General features: G+C 43.5%; 1 pseudogene across 1 annotated transcript; it reads left to right on the forward strand.

Annotated features, from left to right (window-relative positions):
• Positions 1–14,404: 14,404 nt before the first annotated feature.
• Positions 14,405–14,978, forward strand: LOC308436839 (zinc finger protein 41-like; annotated as a pseudogene). The gene has a single exon. The product of its transcript is annotated as a zinc finger protein 41-like (transcript).
• The last annotated feature ends 2,538 nt before the right edge of the window (positions 14,979–17,516 follow it).

Raw genomic sequence — 17,516 nt, forward strand, 5'->3', positions numbered from 1 at the left:
CGCGTCTTTGGTCCTCTTAAACAGCCTGAGTTCAGACACAGGAATCTCCCCGCACCCACAAACTCTTGGAGACTGTTTTTCTACAGAGCCAGACAGTCCTGGTCCTGATAGAGACAGAGACTTCCCTCTAGTGAGCACATAGGAAGACAGAGGGAGAATAAGGGCCTTTTGAGATCCTTGTCCTGTGGTTGCAGTAGGAAAGCATAATATGGTATTGGGCGGGGACAGAGGGTGCCTTTAGGATAAATGCTTTGGAACAAGTTCAGTTATGAGGCTCTCAAGCGGCTGAAAGCCCCCAAAACTCAACTGGCAGCCAAGTGAGAACTAGGTATACATACCCAGCACAATTCAAGAATGGGATTACGTACCTAAAGAGAAAGGCTGTGTAGGGAAGGAAGAAGACGTCAATGGATGCTCCACTCGACTCCATATGTGGGTTTTTTGAAAGCTCAGAAAAAAAAAACCAAACAGGAAGACATAACCCGATGTTATCTCAGACACAGAGACAGGACTAACCTTGTCGGTATCCATAGAGAAAGTTGGCAGAAAAGAGGCAAAGGAGGTCCCTGTTCAGACTTGCCAAAGCTAGCTTACACTCACTGTTAACTACCCATTCACTCCACCACCTGGACAGTGTCTTGGAACCCATGCCTACAAAGTCAGGCTTAGTTTTCGGCTGTCACTTGTGCATTATATATTTTGCTTCTCTGTGGCTCAATTCCACTGTGTGTAAAATGTGGGTAATGCTGCCCCCTCCCTACTGAATAGGAATGTTGAAAGATCAGAGTAATACAGAGCTCACAGAAAAGTCAAATTCAGTTTTATCCAAATGCTTTTCTTATATTTGATTTACCCGTGATATATAACAAGAGCTAACCTTATACAGCGTTTGTACCAAATACTACGAATTGCTGCTAATCCTTATAGGTAACATCTCATTTAACTCATACATTAATCCTGCAATGCACATGCTCCAATTGCATTGTTTAGACTGAAGAACCAAGGCAGAAAGGGATAAAATTACTTGTCCAAGAAAACAGAGCTATTGCAAATCAGGAGGCCGGACAATTGACCATGGACCCTGGAGCTTCTTTTTCTAGAACTAACTTTTATGCCACTTTAGAAGTAACAACATTTAAAGTAAATGCAAGATAATGACTGCAAGTGATCATTGCTGGTATTCTAAATAAAATGCATAGGTTGCTGTAATGAATTTGCATGTGGCTGAGTTTTAAATAAAATATTTACAACTATAAGTGCCAAATCAACTGTGGGGACTGCTATTGCTTTTGGAAATCCCCTAAGAAAATACATTCTCTTAGAGATTTGAGCAGTTTCACAGATACAAAAACCAGTTGTGAATCTCATGAAATTGGAAAGTACTGGGTATTAGTAACAATTCAGAGGACACATTATTTAATTTCTACACCTAAAGCAGATCTTTGCCTGGAGCCTAATACAGTACTAGGATGGAGCCAGCAATTTGGTGAGCTGAACTCCTGCAATGCCAGCTAATGAGAACCGAGTAAGATGTGAACATTTCCTTCAGAATTTCAGCCATGAATTCCTTACCTAATATAGCTTGCTTTAAGAAATATTTGGATTAAAAGGAATGAGGAAGAGCAAAGATGGGATTTGATGTTTTGCAAATCACAGTCTCTATTTTTATGGAGTTTGCAGTTTCTCAAAGTAGAGAGAAAGGACAGAGACCACTCAGCTCTGAGGCTGATGCAAGACACAGGCAGAGGCCATGTAATAAATGAAAACATGAGAACACAGGCAAGAAGATGAACTTGACCAGAGGGCTGCAGGCTTTCTACGGAGCAGAGCATCTGAGCTGAGACAGGAAGAATGGGAGGGTAAAAAAGTGAAGCTGAAGGCACGGCTAACTCAAGGGGAGGGTGAGCAGAGAGGGTTGTGGACTTTCCAGGGCAAGTGCTTCCTACCATTTACAAATGAGGAGGCTGGGGTAACACACATTAACTAACTTTCTAACAGTCACTGGGGCTGTAAGAGTAGACTCTCAAACCAACAGCATGTGTGTTTGACTCTAAAAATCATCCTAAGTGAGATGCAGTTTCTCTTTGCTCTAGAGTGCACATACAGCTCCATAAGGATTGTAGCACACACATAGTAACTGAGCAAGCTAAGCACCGAACCAGTGATCAATGATCACTGGAAGAGAAAGCCACAAGAAAACACTCATTAGTTCAGAACAGGAGCAATTGAAAGCAGAATGATTGTTTCTACTGCATGTAAAACTGCCAAATGCTTTACAAGGTGGAAATATTTTAGAACAGCACGGATATTGGAAACCTGGATTTGAATGGGGTAGGGATACAGAAAGGATAAGAGTTTCACAATAAGTTCTGTGGGAGCAGGAGGAGGGAGTCCTGCTATATGGGGAAAATGATGAGGTTTTCAACCAGAAAATGGTCTTTAATCTGGACCTTAGTGAATTGTGGTTCTGAAATGTATCTTCTGTTGCTCTCTACATTCCATGCATGGAAAACATGAGATCAGGGTTGTCTAAAAAAGTGGAACATTTAAGAAAAAGAGGGTAGATCATCTTAGATATAAAAATACCAAACTTTGAAGATGTACAGGCTGAGGAAGGGTGTAAATGAAATGAGACTGATGAGTTAGTCTGGGATTTGTCAGATTTGAAGAAAGTCCAGGCTTAGAGAGGTCTCAATGCTGGCTGGAGTATGTCTAGAGCTCTGGTTGTGCAACGGTTTTGGGTATATAGATTCAAACCCATTTGCTTATACACAATGACTGCTGAGTGGAGACCATCAGCAGAAAAAAGTGCTAAGAAGACTGCAGACAGGATCTCAGCTCTTAATCTCGGTCAACATTTATGTTTCTTTTATCCTTGTAGCTAAAGTGGTGGATACCCAGAGACTAGCAATGAAAGTGAATATTGTTGTTTCATATGAGTAGCCTAAGTATATTAAATTTAATATCAGGCTGAGCTCAATTACTGGTTCCTTATTGACTGGTCCTTCTTGCAGATGAGGCTCCACTGTTACACAGTTCCCTCTGGAATCTGGGACTCAATGGCCAGTATTCCAGCTGCCAACACCTCCTCTATATTGTAATTCTCTAACCATGCATCCAGAACAAATAGAGTATTACCCCTGGTGCCCAGCTACGTCCAGTCTCTGGAGTCATAGGATAGTCTATCATCATGGTTTACCTTCCTAAAGAAAAGCTATACTCCAGCTAACATTTCATAAAGTTCTAAGGTCCATGTTTTGGGAACTTAGGGGTAGACACAGAACTCAGAAGATATGAGTTTTTAATAAGAACAGGGAAAACTGAGGGTTCCACTTTGGAGCATGGTAAATATAGAATAGGCAATGAAAGCTCTTGGTTTCAAGGGTAACCAAGGCCAACCATAATTGTCTCTGCAGTGTAATGAGCTAGAAGTAAACAGCTTGTTGTAAACATAAGACAAAGGACACAAGAAAACTTGGCTCTTGGACAGTCTATGTGATTACCACCCAAGGTTACCATATGGAAGAAGTTGTCAAGAGCAAGCCTTCCTCTTTTCTATGTAATGTCTTTTTTATAATCTTGTGTTTACATGGCCATAGTGATATATGATTATAAATATTTGTCCTCTCCTGCGTACATAAATTCCTTGAAGGCCGAGACAATGTTTGACTTCAGGGAGTATTTGAAGTACAGTTGGATTTTGTGGGGCCAGAATACAGAGGATGTTATGGAAGAGGGAAAAATCACAGAAGGATAGAAATAGAGGGAGAGGGGAGTAGGAATTTCCTCTTTTATGTTTGTTGCTCCACAACATTTTCCCATAGGAAAAGTGAGGGATCCCGAATACCTCACACCATCTTAAAATAGATCTACCCATTGGGAAGAAAATCCTAACTAGGCCTGCACCTTCTTCCTTGATTATAGCAGACTACCTGTTCCCACATTCTGCAGGTAGAAGGCTGAGGGTGGCATTATATTGGTAGGGAGCTCAATGACCAAGAGATCAGCAGTTCCTCTAAGACAACAAAGCAGCCTGGTCCTACTTTGGGGCATGAGAGATGAAAGTGGTAATGTCTACAATCTCTGAATCTTTATGTAGTTTCATGCCACAGACCCTGGCCATTGGCATACATGGATAAGTGCTATCTCTGTAATGACTGTGAGTTCATGGCTTCTTCATAACCTTAGTACAGATAATCAAGAGTCACACATTTAGATCGTGTAGAAGAAGCTACCCTTAGACTCTCAGACCTTTAGCATGAGAAACTCTTCATTTTGCTCTTGTCTGATTGAAGAGAAGAGCTAAAAAGAAAGTTGCCAACATGGAGAGTTGTCCAATAATGGAGATGTCTAAACATAGTCCAACTCAAGAATAATGGCCACTTTTCAAAACATTGTAGGAACATTTAGGCATTGGGGAAAATGGCTCACTCACTTTCAACTCAAATGGAGTGAGTGGTTTGGACTAATCATTGTAAGCTGTATTTGGAAGGAAATATATCAGAATCTTGGAGGTAAAGAGATGAATTTGTAAAGCTTTTCATGAGGACAATGTGGCTTAAATGCTCACCCCTACAATGAGGCAGAGAAGGTCCTGCATACTAAGACTGCACTTGGGTTCTATCCCAGCCTGACTCAGCAGGACTTGGTGACCTCATTGCATGATGAGAATAATGTCTGGAGAGAACTCTGAAGGGACAGCTGCTGGCTAAGGAGACAGGAAGGCTGGAGCTACAGGCAGACAGTGGCTAGGGAAAGAAGTGTAGAAAATGTCTCAGAAATTTTTAAATCAGCAGTGAGTTGAAAGAACCTAAGAGAGTGAGTGAAGGCGTCACAGAACAGAGAAAGGACACTGTTGGACAGCTCCAAACACTGCCAACTCCAGAAAATGGTAGGATATGCTGTTGTGTTTAAGCAGCAGAAGAAAAAAAGCCTTGCCCAAAATTCTTCACTTAACTTTGATGCCATTGCAATAGACTGTAGGCCTATTACTTTGCCTGCAGAACACATCTAAAACGTGATTCAAGACTGAGCAATGCCCCAAACATAGCCAAACATTCAGAAAGAATTATTCTTTAAGAGTTTACCAAAAAGGAACCACATGAGCCTGGAGTTAACCATAATTATTTCCCTGGCTTTATAAAGTGATTACATTTACAATTGCTTGGAAGGAAGTAGAGCCAAGGACAAGAAGAAGGCTCCAGACAATACTGTCTGAGATGTTCTGCTCCTTTACTTAAGGTAACTTGTGGTAGTGTTTATCTGACTAACTACTTTATCCCTTTTGTCTTTTAGGACAGCATCCCTATATGTAGCTCAGGGTGTCCTCCAAATCATGGTTCTCTTGCTTCAGCTTCCCAAGTATTGGGATTATAGCTATATAGCACCACATCGAGCTACAGGTTAACTTTTAAACTTTTCAAGGTTCCTGGAAAACTCAAACACCATTTGGAATGAGGAGTGTCTAACAGCAACCTCAGAACTAGCTGTCATGTAAAACATGAGAATAAGGGCAGAACTGAGGAATGAACTAGGTTCAAGGCAAAAAGCTAATTGTTTTCTTTCTCATCCCAATGGGGAGAAGTACTGAGCCCCCAAACTTTCACTGGGATGTGGAAGGAACACTCTAGTGGAAAATAGGCAGCCACTGCTATGTCCATGCAGGAGAAGTAAAGAGGGAGTTGTCCTAGGGTCCATATTAGTTTCTGACTTTATTTGGTTTTTGGTTTCCAAATGAAAGGGCACTGTGCTCAGGATCTGCCAGTCTAGGGGGCTCCAAACCCCTTTGTAGAGTGCTTACCTACAGGAGGACAACAATCCCAGAGTGACCATTAATGTACAACAAACCTTTTCATCCAGGCTTCCAGCATGTCCAGCTTGGCGCACGTCCTCCCTCCTGGTTCATCTGGTTCCTCTGGGGGCAAAGCTGGCTCAGATGGTTCTGAGCAGAGTCTGTTCTGGGAACTGCAGTCCTGTGCCTGTGAGAGCAAGTATGCATCATCTCCCTGAATCACTAACCCTGCCCTTCCCCCTCACACCCCAAGCTTCTCTGTGTAGGGCCTGGCCAGCTGAAGTCTGCCTGGGGAGGGAGGACTTCTGGGTGATGGAATGCTAGCCAAGGAGGGATGCAGCTGAGCTCCAGGCTCCCCAGCCTGCCTGCCAGCTAGGAATTGTTATCAATACCCGAGAGAGAGCCAGGCTTCCTCCACTAAATTAGTGAGAGGAAAGCAGATGTCTGCCTTCAGTGCAGTAGAGGATTCGATTGGTGGCCTCCTCTTGCTGCAGACAAGGGCAATGGTGTGGACCCAGGATAGGGTGTCACTCCTGTTTCAGGACATCCTCACAGCTAGGTAGCCTGCCAGCAAATCTAGTTTTCACTTCCTGTGGCCTCAGAATGAGAAACAGAGGCCCAACTTTAGGGCCTAGCTTCCCATTAGCCACTATGAAAACTTTAAGTCCTTGCCCCACCTTTCTCCCAGATAGACTCTCGCCCAGGAGAGACACTAGACCCGCTCCCTTTTTGGCTCTTCTCCTTTTGCTTTGTAAGCTAAGCTACTCAATGGGTGCACAAAGATCTGTTGTGATTGATAGGCCCAGGTCCCTTTCAGCACTGAAATTGACACTTAGTTCCAATTCCCCACATAACATTATGTTACCAAAGGTAAACTGTTTGGTTACAGAGTACCACTTCCAAGCAAGGCAGAAAAGGATTAGGTACTTAATGAAGGGAATGGAGGAAACTAGCTAAGTCCCCTTTAAACATCACTTCTGCCTGGCTCTGCCACTGGCACAACCATGTGCTCTCCTAGGAAAAGAGACCAAGATCTTCCTCAGACACTGAATCTTTGGCAGACTGATCTTGAACTTTAGCCTCAGAAAGGAGAGCAGCACATTTCTATTACAATTGTGTGTAATTTGATGATAGCGCTAATTTCTGAGAAATGGGTAATTGGGCAATTTCATCATTGTGTGAATATTATGGAGTGTGCTTACACAAGATAAGACAGCTACAGGGTTGCTAGGCACTGGGAAAAGCATGGCTTCCTGCAATGGAAGCCTAGGGGTCAGATCCTTGCTTTGGGGGTCCTGGTTCTTGCCGGTATTAGGCAAGTTGTCAACCAAGAAACTCCAGATGGCTTTATACTCCAGAACGTATGCTCTGTAAGCCTATAAGGGGTTGTTTTCAGTTCCCTCATGTATTCAATACCAATCCCAATCGTCCCATCCTCCTCTTAGGACATCTGTGCAGATCCACCCACAGAGAGCATTAGATGGATCTTGCCCATGGTCTTACCTTAGGTAGTTTTTTACTCTTTAAATCAATGTCCTTTTCAAATTTAGTAGCTTCCTACTTGCCTCTTAACTATGACATTGGTTTTGGGGATCCTTGTCAGATTCTGTAAGAACACCTCTGTGAGAGGCAAAATAGTAGCGTAAGTCTGAGGTCAGTGGACCTGGATTTAAGCTTTCTGTGGAGCAAATGGTGAGCTATGCAGTTCTGCCCACTCATACCTCTCTCCACATCCCAATCCTTCATCAAGAAAGGCTTCTGATGCTGTCTGCCTGTCATGATATCACACTGGTCAACTGAGGCACTGGATGAGAGCTTGAGGGAGCATCAAAAACACAGAACTCAACAGATGTATGAACAGAGTATAAACATCTGCTTGCATAAGCCTGATATTCCAACCTCAATAAAGAAACTCCATTCCTCGGCCAGGTCTTTCTTAATGGTCAACAGTGCCACCAACTCCCCAAGACCTCCTCAAGCCATATTTTCCACCATTGCCCTTGGTATCAGTCAGCATTTTATAGCCCATCTCTCTGTTTATTCATTGTCCAATCTTCCACCACATTTCCTCTCTCAGAGGGCAGGGTCTTGGCCTGAGTCAGGCTGCCATAATCTGGAACAGCACCTGCTTCCCACAAACATGCTTCATAAATATTGCCACTTGAGAACATATTTTATATCCTAGTCATTTTTAGTTTCCTCATAGCATGTTTTATAGCAAGCAGCAAGGTTTTGAATTCGGCAGAACAGAATTTAAGCCTTCACTTTTTTACCTTAAGAAATGCACTCTGAGCTCCTGTGCTTTTTTTCTAGAAGATAGAAAAACTATAGCAAGAGGTTTTGGGGAAGGTAAATGGAGATGATGATGCCTACAAATGTCTGACACCGCAGTCAACTCATTATGTCCTTGTTGAGTGAGTAAATGAAGGAAAGACTGAAAAATTCATTCTCTCTCTCTCTCTCTCTCTCTCTCTCTCTCTCTCTCTCTCCCTTTCTCTCCCTCTCTCTCTCTTACACACACACACACACACACACACACACACACACACACACACACACAACTTTAAGGTCAGTCTTCTTACTTCTTCTGCCCTTCTTTCCTCTCCTGAAGGCAAACACGCTGGAAATCCTGCTAATCTTTCAGCCACAGGGCATCTGTCTCTCCGAATCCCTGCTGGCAACAGCAATCTGGATCAGTGTTAGAAGTTATTACCCTTTGAAGCAAGGGTCGGCCACTATTTTAGCTCAAGTGCCACAAATATGGAACAAATTTTGCCAGAGGCTTCAGAATGGCCAAAGAAACATTTTTTCAATTTTCACAACAGTATTGCCAACATCCACTGGCATGTTGACTCTACACTGGACTTTATATAAGAATGTTAATATTTACATCTCTTTTTATCTGTTTTCCTATCATTCTTTAGCAAAGACTTCTTTTCTCTTGTTTTTTGGCCCCTATCCTTCATTATTTTTATTTTATCATGATTTATTTTTAGCTCTGGTCCTCTTATTCCCTCAAAATACAAGCCCTTCATACTATTCTCAACTTCCTCCATTACCCTCTCCTCTTCTTCCCTCCAAGAGTAAGCAGGGTGGTCAAACTCAAAGCTGTAAATGTGCAGTGAGGTTGAAGATTTAATGTTACAAAACTCAAGCAGGAAAATTTGCCTTAGAAGATCCTTTTTCTTCCCATTGAGATATTGAAGAAGCAAAAGTACATGACTATCTATGCCATGGGGTTTCTACATTATTTTGGGAATATATTTATATTGTGTGCTTTTCTTGTAGCTGTGACAAAATGCCTGGCATAGGCAAGTTAGGGTAAGGTTGATTTATTACACCTTGAGTAGTCCATTATGGTAGTAGGAACACAAGGGGGCTGGTCATATTACACTGGGAGTCAGAGACAGATGGATGCTGGTGTTGAGCTTGATTTTGTCTTTTTATTCACTCTAGGACCCTGGGTCATGGAACAATGTCACCCACATTTAGGGTAGGCCTTCCATGCTCAGTGAAACCTTTCTGGAAATGCCTTTAGAGACCCATCCAAAGGTACACTTCCATGCTAGCAAGATGACAGTGAACCTCGACCATCACAAGATGCAAAGACTAGGTGGTTCCTGTGGGCTTCCAAAATAAGGGAAGGAAATTTCTGGGAGAAGGCTGGCTTTATCCTAGACTTCCCAAGTTACCCGAAGCACCTTTAAGATCACTATAAACCACACTCAGCAATCTTAGTCTAACTAGGTACTGCTACTGTCCCCAAAGCTAGTTGTTCTTGCCCTTAATATTCATTTATAGGCTCTTGAGTTCATGCTTCCTTTTCTGAAAAATGAGAACAAGAATCATCACTTGGATCTAAGCCCCTGAGAGTGTGTACTGGGGTTTCAGTAGCCTTACAAAGGATTAGCCAGAACATCCTGATTTTCCTGTTGTTCAGACTATACAATATTTTCTATCAACATGAGAATGTAGAATTAGAGGTGCAAACTCACTTGAGATAAATCTGTGTCTTCTTATAAGCAATAGCACTGTTGAAAGTTGTCAGCTCAGAGTTAGATTCTGACCCAGCAGGGTCCCTTCTTTATCAGCAGCCCAACATCACAACCCATTTGAATTGAGTCAGGGGTGGATCTCCAGGAAACACCTACTCCTAGGCTTTTGTGCAGCAACCTGAAGGCAAAAGCTGTGTCCTTTTGAGAACCTGATTTGGTCTTGAGTAGCTTTTAGAGAATGGGACCCATAGTGCAGTGTTCTTGACTATATGAGTTGCTTGGAGTAACCACAATAAACCTTCTGAAAAGAACAAAGTAAATGACCCTGAGTTTTACAAAATAATGTCTTTTAAGTGACACAGATATTAAGACTGGAGAAAAAAAGGATGAAGTATTAGGAGACTGTGCACACATATGTATGAGTACATTATTATGAGTCAGACATTGTGCTAAGCACTTCACATACCAGATTTCATTTATTTCAGTGCTTAAGAAGAAAAATCAAGGAAGAGAGTTTTCTAAGTAGCTGAGAGCATACATTTGTCCTGAACCAGAAAATGAAGATGAATGAAAAGCCCTGTAAAAAAGTAGGCAAAGCAATCCTTCATCGAGACCATTTTTAGTCTGGGCTGCTAGCCAGGGGTATCTAGAAGAAAAGAAATAATGAACTTGTAGAATATTGGAGCTAAAAAGTGCCCTGGAACACATGTAGTCTAGCCATTGTTAGCTTCATCTTACAGATGAGGCCCAAGAAATGAAGTGGTATATCCACCCATGACAGCTAGCATCCACTTCCTGACCACTTCTCCTTCAGGAAAATCTGTCTCCAATCATCCATCAACCTGATTTTTAAATCACCATGTTTTATGAACAAAAAAGTAAATTTTTACTAGTATTATATAGACATTTCTTATCCACCCATTAGCCTGTATACTGGGTAATCTCTACCGCCATTCATTGGTTGAACAGGTCTCACTGTTGGAGATAAAACTTACTGATCCAGGGCTTATGATGAAAGTATTCTCCTTAGCTTCTATGTGCATGTGCATGTGCTCTTGGGACCAACCAGATTCATACTGGAGTATGGCCCCAATGTCATCATTGAGATCTGGCATAGATCTAGAAAGACAGATATGGCTTGCCATTTGAATATGGTGGTACTCTCTAGGACTTTAGATTCTAAGAACTTCTTTACTGGTAGAGTTTCCCTGGCATCTGGCTCAAACAGACCAGTTAGAGATCAGTGATCTTACTTACCCAAAGTGACATAGCCACGAAAATGTCACCCTCTCCCCTGACTTCCTAAAGAAAAGAACGGGTACTATTCACACTCATTCGCTATTACAGAAGTGGAGGTAGAGCTCACTACATACCAAGCTTAGTGAGGCTCCCAGAAGCACCCCTATCTGGCATTCATAAGGAATTCAGGAATCACTTTACACCTCATTTGACCTTTATGAAGGACACAGCACAGCAATTCTTAATGTCATTCCCAGTGAGGTTGCAGAGGTTTGAAAGTAGCTAATAATTGATAAGAAATGATATTATGACCAAGTGTAGGCTTAATATGATAAATAACAATAACCAAGTATTAAATGATTTATTATAGTAATTATTATAGTAAATGCCACAAAACCTGAGGTTTTATATTTCTATGAATATCTTTCTATGTAAAATAGTTATGTTGATAAACATTTGTTTAGTATAAATATTCACCATCATTCTAAGTATATATATATATGTGTGTGTGTGTGTGTGTGTGTGTGTGTGTGTGTGTGTGTGTATACACAAATATATGGTAAATATATATTCTGTCCATTCATTTTTCACAAGAACCTTTTGAAATAGGTAGGTGTCCATTTTATAGATGAGAATACTGAAGGACAGGCAAGTTAAAATAAAGCTCAAAGCCATATTCAAATAGCAATGCCTTGTTTAGGGTTTTCATTCCTGAAATATGCCTGCAGCATTATATTCCTGTGCTGTCAAATATAGAACTTTTCTTCTCTTAACATTTTCCAACCAAACACACACTTTTTTTTTTCATTAAAAAAGGAACTAAGCCAAACCCTTGAAAGCGTGTCATGAAACTTTTGTCGTTTCCTTGGGTCACCACGGTTCTGTTGTTTAAAGCATAAGAAACAAGAAGAGTAAAAATTCAGCTGCCAGAAAGCTGTGTGTGTCAGGGAGGGTTGGGATGTGTCCCTTTGTTGTTGTCCTCCAGCCAGTCCCCTCTGAGCATCCAGTCCAGGGGACTAAGAGGAAAGCCTTGACAGAGAGTGCCTCTTGAGGCCCAGGAGAAAAGTGACAGGGTCCATGGCAGTATGAGCAAGAAGGGGGACTGCATTTCAACATTCAATGGGGCTTTGGTTGTAATCTAGAAGGGAATAAACGGAAACCTTTAAATCCTCCTAATGCCCTACCATCAAAAATCAAATGATCTCGTATCAAGGGCGATCAAGTCGTTAGTAAGATACAGACAAGGGAAAGGTAGGTGGTGCTGCAGAGTGAGAAATCTGGGTAGGGAAAGAATGTGTCAGTCAACAGGTGGGAGAGAAAGTAGGATCAACACAGGATTTGCAGGGAGGCCCAGGAGAGAAAATGGGATGTGTGAACAGAAGCCAGGCTGTGAATGGGGGAGGGGATAATGTTGCTTCATGAGAACAGTCTGGTTCTGTACCAACTTGATACAGCCAGCCAGCTCCAGCAGGGACCTTGCCATCGGGAGTGTAGACAGTACTGTATGGGGATCTGTACTGAGAACACCATCCTCAAGAGTGTTGAGGATGTACACTGTAGGGCCTCATATTCCATAGGCTGTAACATGAGTGGGGCTCCACCCCTAAGGAGGAGGTAGAAATAGAAACTGAACTTTAAAAGAAGTGGGGAGGAGGTAAAATTCTTCTCATTTCTATGTGTTCCCAGGTCACTAAGTCCAATAATAAGATCATGCGCCTCTCAATCATGCTCCACCTCAGGCATCTGCTCAGCTCATATGTTTGCAGAGTGGGAGAAATATGTGACCTGAATATCCTCCAAAATGATAGCAGCTTTTAAAGAGTCTTCTACACCAAAGAACTCTAATTCTAAATCTGTCACTTAACTGTTTTTGTTTTGTGAAAGAGCCCACAAGGCAAGAGTCAGCAGGCATCAGAGACAACTGGAGATAGTGCAGTGTGTGTAATACAGTGAGAATCCCAAGCCAAGAGTTTAGGGCTCAGAGGCTCTCAACTCAGTCAAGTGAGTTGAGAGCCTCTGAGCATCCCAGATCATAGTGATGGTGCTGCTGCTGCTGCTGGTGTGTATGTGTGTGTGTGTGTGTGTGTGTGTGTGTGTGTGTGTGTGTGTGAGAGAGAGAGAGAGGGGGGGGGAGGGACAGACAGACAGATAGACAGACAGACAGACAGACAAAAAGACAGACAGAGAGAGAGATAGAGAGACAGACAGACAGCTGTCCAACCATGTGTGCTTGTTTTGCTCTACTTCTATTCCCAGAAAATCATAAAGCCCCTGGAAGCAAGAGCAGTGTCTTCTCCATATTTCAAGCATAGGGCTTATTTTACTCAATAAATATTTGTAAAATTCAATTGGACACATTTAAAATGAGCTGTGGGGAACACATTATGCCAACACCCCTTCAGTCTCTGGAATGTGAAAAAAAACTCAAGAAATGGGTTAAAGCATGAGGAAGACCAGGAGAAGAAAAAATTCTTCTAATGCAAATGGGACCATCTACTTATCTTGTTCTTTACATTATCTTTACAAGGGTCTCACTGTCCCCAGTGAGGGACATGAGTTCTGTATAGTTCTCTGTATACTGTTAGAAATGCTGGCTTCTCTAAAAAAGTAGAATTTTCTATGATGCCTGCTCTGTTACTACATGAGGGCCAGATTTGTCAAGAGTCTTGTAAGTCACTCTGGGCTACAGAAAGGTAAAGGTGCTGTCACCAACAGAACCCTCAGCTTTGCTGCATCTGGACTTTCGTGGGCACTCAGAGCTGCCATGGCCAAAGCACAGCACTATGGCATTGGTACTGTCCCTACATAGCTTCCTAGAGCCGACACCACTGCACAAACTTGCAGGTCCTGTTGGCAGAGCTGTACCCAGGCTGGGCTCTCTCTATGTCTCTAAGTAGGCCCAGGAGGGACAGACAAGGAAAAAAATGTGAAGTCAGCATCTCTTTTGGCAAAACAGAGAATTCAGTCTGTCTATACAGTGCTGAGTCTGTGTCTTGGAGAAGTAAGGTGTATCATATGTGGCTCCTGTCTTCAGGAGGCATAAAGTTCTTGAGTAAATTTAATAAACAACATGACCCATGGAACACTAGAAAGTATGAGTGAGGGGCGCCTTTAGGCATGGGAGTGGCGGGCTCAAGTGGGCATTGTTAACGGTTGCCAGCCCACCGGTCAGCCTGCCTACTGCCATGTTCTGCTGGCATCTGCCCTTGTCACCCATCAGAAGCAAGAAGACCATGGTTCAATCTGCTTGATGCAGCTTCAAAAGCAGGATGTGGTGAGCTGTCCCTGAGTGAAGTCTCAGAGGAGCCAGGCAGCCACTGACTGGGAACCCTCGGCCTTCCTTGGCCTCCAGGGGGTTTCCTGCTTCCTAAGAGCAGCAATGGAAAAGCCTGCAACTAGGAAAAAGAAGAGCCAGGCCCCAAAGGAGGGGGCAGGTGTACAAAAGGCCACTGTCAAAGAAGAAAAAACATCAAAGGGGAAAAAAGCCAACCAAGAAGTCAAGAAAACCCACAAACCCCGAAAAGATGAAGCACATATCTTTGATGCCTCCGATGCCTCATTTAAAGATGACTTTGAGGGTGTCCCCATGTTTGTTCCTTTTCAGAGGAAGAAGCCCTACGAGTGCGGTGAATGTGGACAGATCTTTAAACACAAGACAGAACACATTCACCACCAGAGTTCACACTGGAGAGAAGCCCTTTAAGTGTGACCAGTGTGAGAAGACCTTCAGGCACAGCTCACATGTCACCAAAAATCAAGGAATTCACACCTGTGAGAAGCCCTTTAAATGTGGGGAGTGTGGAAAAGCCTTCAACTGTGGCTCCAACCTTCTGAAACACCAGAAAACGCACACTGGAAAGAAGCCTTATGGCTGTGAGGAGTGTGGAAAATCCTTCGCCTACAGTTCCTGCCTCATCCAGCATCGTAAGCGTCATCCGAGGAATAAGCACTGAGCAGGGCAGCCTGCAACTATGAATCCTTGTCAGACACCTGATGATGGTCCAGAGTTCTTATGCAGTGTGCTGTTGATGACTCACCTGGCCACCTGTCTCTTGTCATTGAAAGGAAAATCTACCCAACAGACGTAAGAGCCCACGGAGGCTTTCTGCCCTGCGAGTCTATACTTAGTGGTAACACGGTGCTCTCTGGGACTTCTTGAAGTTCCAACCATTTTTCAGACTACTTTATACTACTCAAGGCCATCTTTGGAACAGCTTTGGGTCACCAAGAACTTTAGAACTAAAGTGGCACCCCTGTTGGCAAGGACTACTGACTTCCTCTGCTGCCTCTGTCTGAGCCAACCATGTGCTTTTGTCTCTTCTGAAGGCTTCTGACTGCTAGGGGCAAGGAACCCTGAGGTGGATGACAGGCAGTACTCTGACCAACTCTGAGGACCAGTCCCCTTGGACAGTACCAAATCCTGCCCATCTCTGTGTAGATGACTTTAGTGATCCTAAAATTTCCTTCCTCTGGCTGAAATAACAGTCTTTGAGTTCAACCCCTAGGCCTAGAACTGAGCTGTACCATGTTCCCTTGTCCCAGCCACATCTTAGACAAGTAGCCTGGATTTATACAAAATCTCAGCAGTCCCTTGCAACCTGGCATAGTGGTAGATTTCTTAGACTAGGTCTTGTAGCTCCAGGGTGCCATTAGCAGCTTCTATCCACTATACCTTCAAAGTCAACTGTGGCCCCACCCTACAGCAGCCTGCCTACCATTTAAGTCAATTCCTCTTCCTGCTGGTCAACAGGACAAGACCACGTGATTGTGTCTACCCTCTGTTTCAAGTGCTCTGTAAGGTCTGTGTTCTAAAGACAGCAAGTGACTGCTTACCCATAGGGCTGCTAGAACACATCTCTCCAATAAGAAGCTCAAAGAACTCAAGAGACTCAGTGTCTACCTCTACCACCAAGTACAGCAGAGACTCACTGGGTTGCCCTCCAGGGAAGCTGTCATCACAGAATCCATTGGCAACAGGAAAGCTGAAAGTGGGTGAGCTCAGGGAGGCCTTCTGGATGCCATGTGATGACTACAGGTCACTTTCCCTTGTTCCTGGTTACATCACAGCATTCATGAGCAACCATTAGTTTTGGCTCATCTGCTTACGAATCACTGCACCAGCTCTCTAGTGAGAGGCATTATGAACAGCCACCTAGGAACAAACAAAATGTTCAGAACCTTCTTGAGATGTGTCCTGGGGCAACTATGAACACTACAGCAGCGTACTGGGATTCAAATTACAGGAACATACTCAACTGCAGCCAGAGATGCCTTAGGAGTCCAAGGCAGCTCCATTTATCAGCACCTCAGCTGTCATGTCCAGTGGGACTTGACTTGCAGAAAGAGTTCTGACCAGCACAGCTGCTGCTGAGCCTCACTTAGAGCAGAGAGCGCTGCCAGGACCTGACAACAAGCAAGTGAGTGAGCGCTCTGAGCTTTACTAATATCCATCCCTTCAGCTTCCTTCCAGCCAAGAGAACAGGCCAAAGTCACCTCAAAGAGAGTCAGAAGAAGCCCTGAGCTGGGTCCAGGACTCTTCAGTTTGGGGAGACCAGTGAGTTAGACTTGATTAGATGCCTCCTTCTATTCCTGGAAGTCTGTAGCTCCAGAGTATGTGTGGGCTATTTCCTCCTGACCTTGGATCATCATCAAGATGCAACGGTTTCCTGAGCCAGTGATTTGGGACATCAAGATGCCCTGAAAAGGAAGCAGAACTGGGGCTCTAGGAAGAAAGGTTATGTATCTTGACTCAAGGGACAGATACTCTGTGGCTTCTAAGGAAGACTCAGAGGGATGAGGTCACCTCTGGTGTGGACCCAGATACAGTTAGACAAGAAGACTGGCCTACGTGCCACATTTACCTTTAAGCCAAGAGATGGTGCCCACTTTCAGCCTTCCCTTTCCAGTGCCTAGTGCCTGTGGAGTTGTGTGTTTGCTTTCTTCTGGTTCCTTTTCTAGGAAGATAAGTGGATTGACCTCCTGATTCATATCCCCTAAGACTGATGCTTTCATGTGGCAGCTCCCAGCCAACACCCAGGTGAGGTTGTTTCCCTGCATCTGGGCCTACAGTCATTTGGCTTTGGACTTGCAGAGGGTTCCTGGCACCTATGTCCTGGTAGCACCCAGTTGGCCTGTTCACGTCTCACCTTGGCCACATCATGATCCGGCGGAACCTCATTTTTCTTGTATCTTGCTGGTGCAGACACCTGTGTGTCCTAATGCCCCACCTGTACACAGCAGTGGTGCACTCTCCTTAAAAGCTGCAGCCATGGTCTGTTGTGTTGTAGCAGACACTGTCCCCCGTCTGGTGTTTCTGTGATGTTTGTTAATGCCTATGTCCATGTAATACCCTTGTTTCTGTGATATTTGTTAATGCTTACATCCACCAATACCATTGGTGCTGTGTCAGTGTCTTAAACACTGGACCAGACATTCTGCTTTGTTATACACTTGGTGGCTCCCTTCATATGTGACTCCTCTGCTCCATGGAT

This window comes from Micromys minutus (assembly GCF_963924665.1).
Source record: "Micromys minutus genome assembly, chromosome: 1".
NCBI lineage: Eukaryota > Metazoa > Chordata > Mammalia > Rodentia > Muridae > Micromys > Micromys minutus.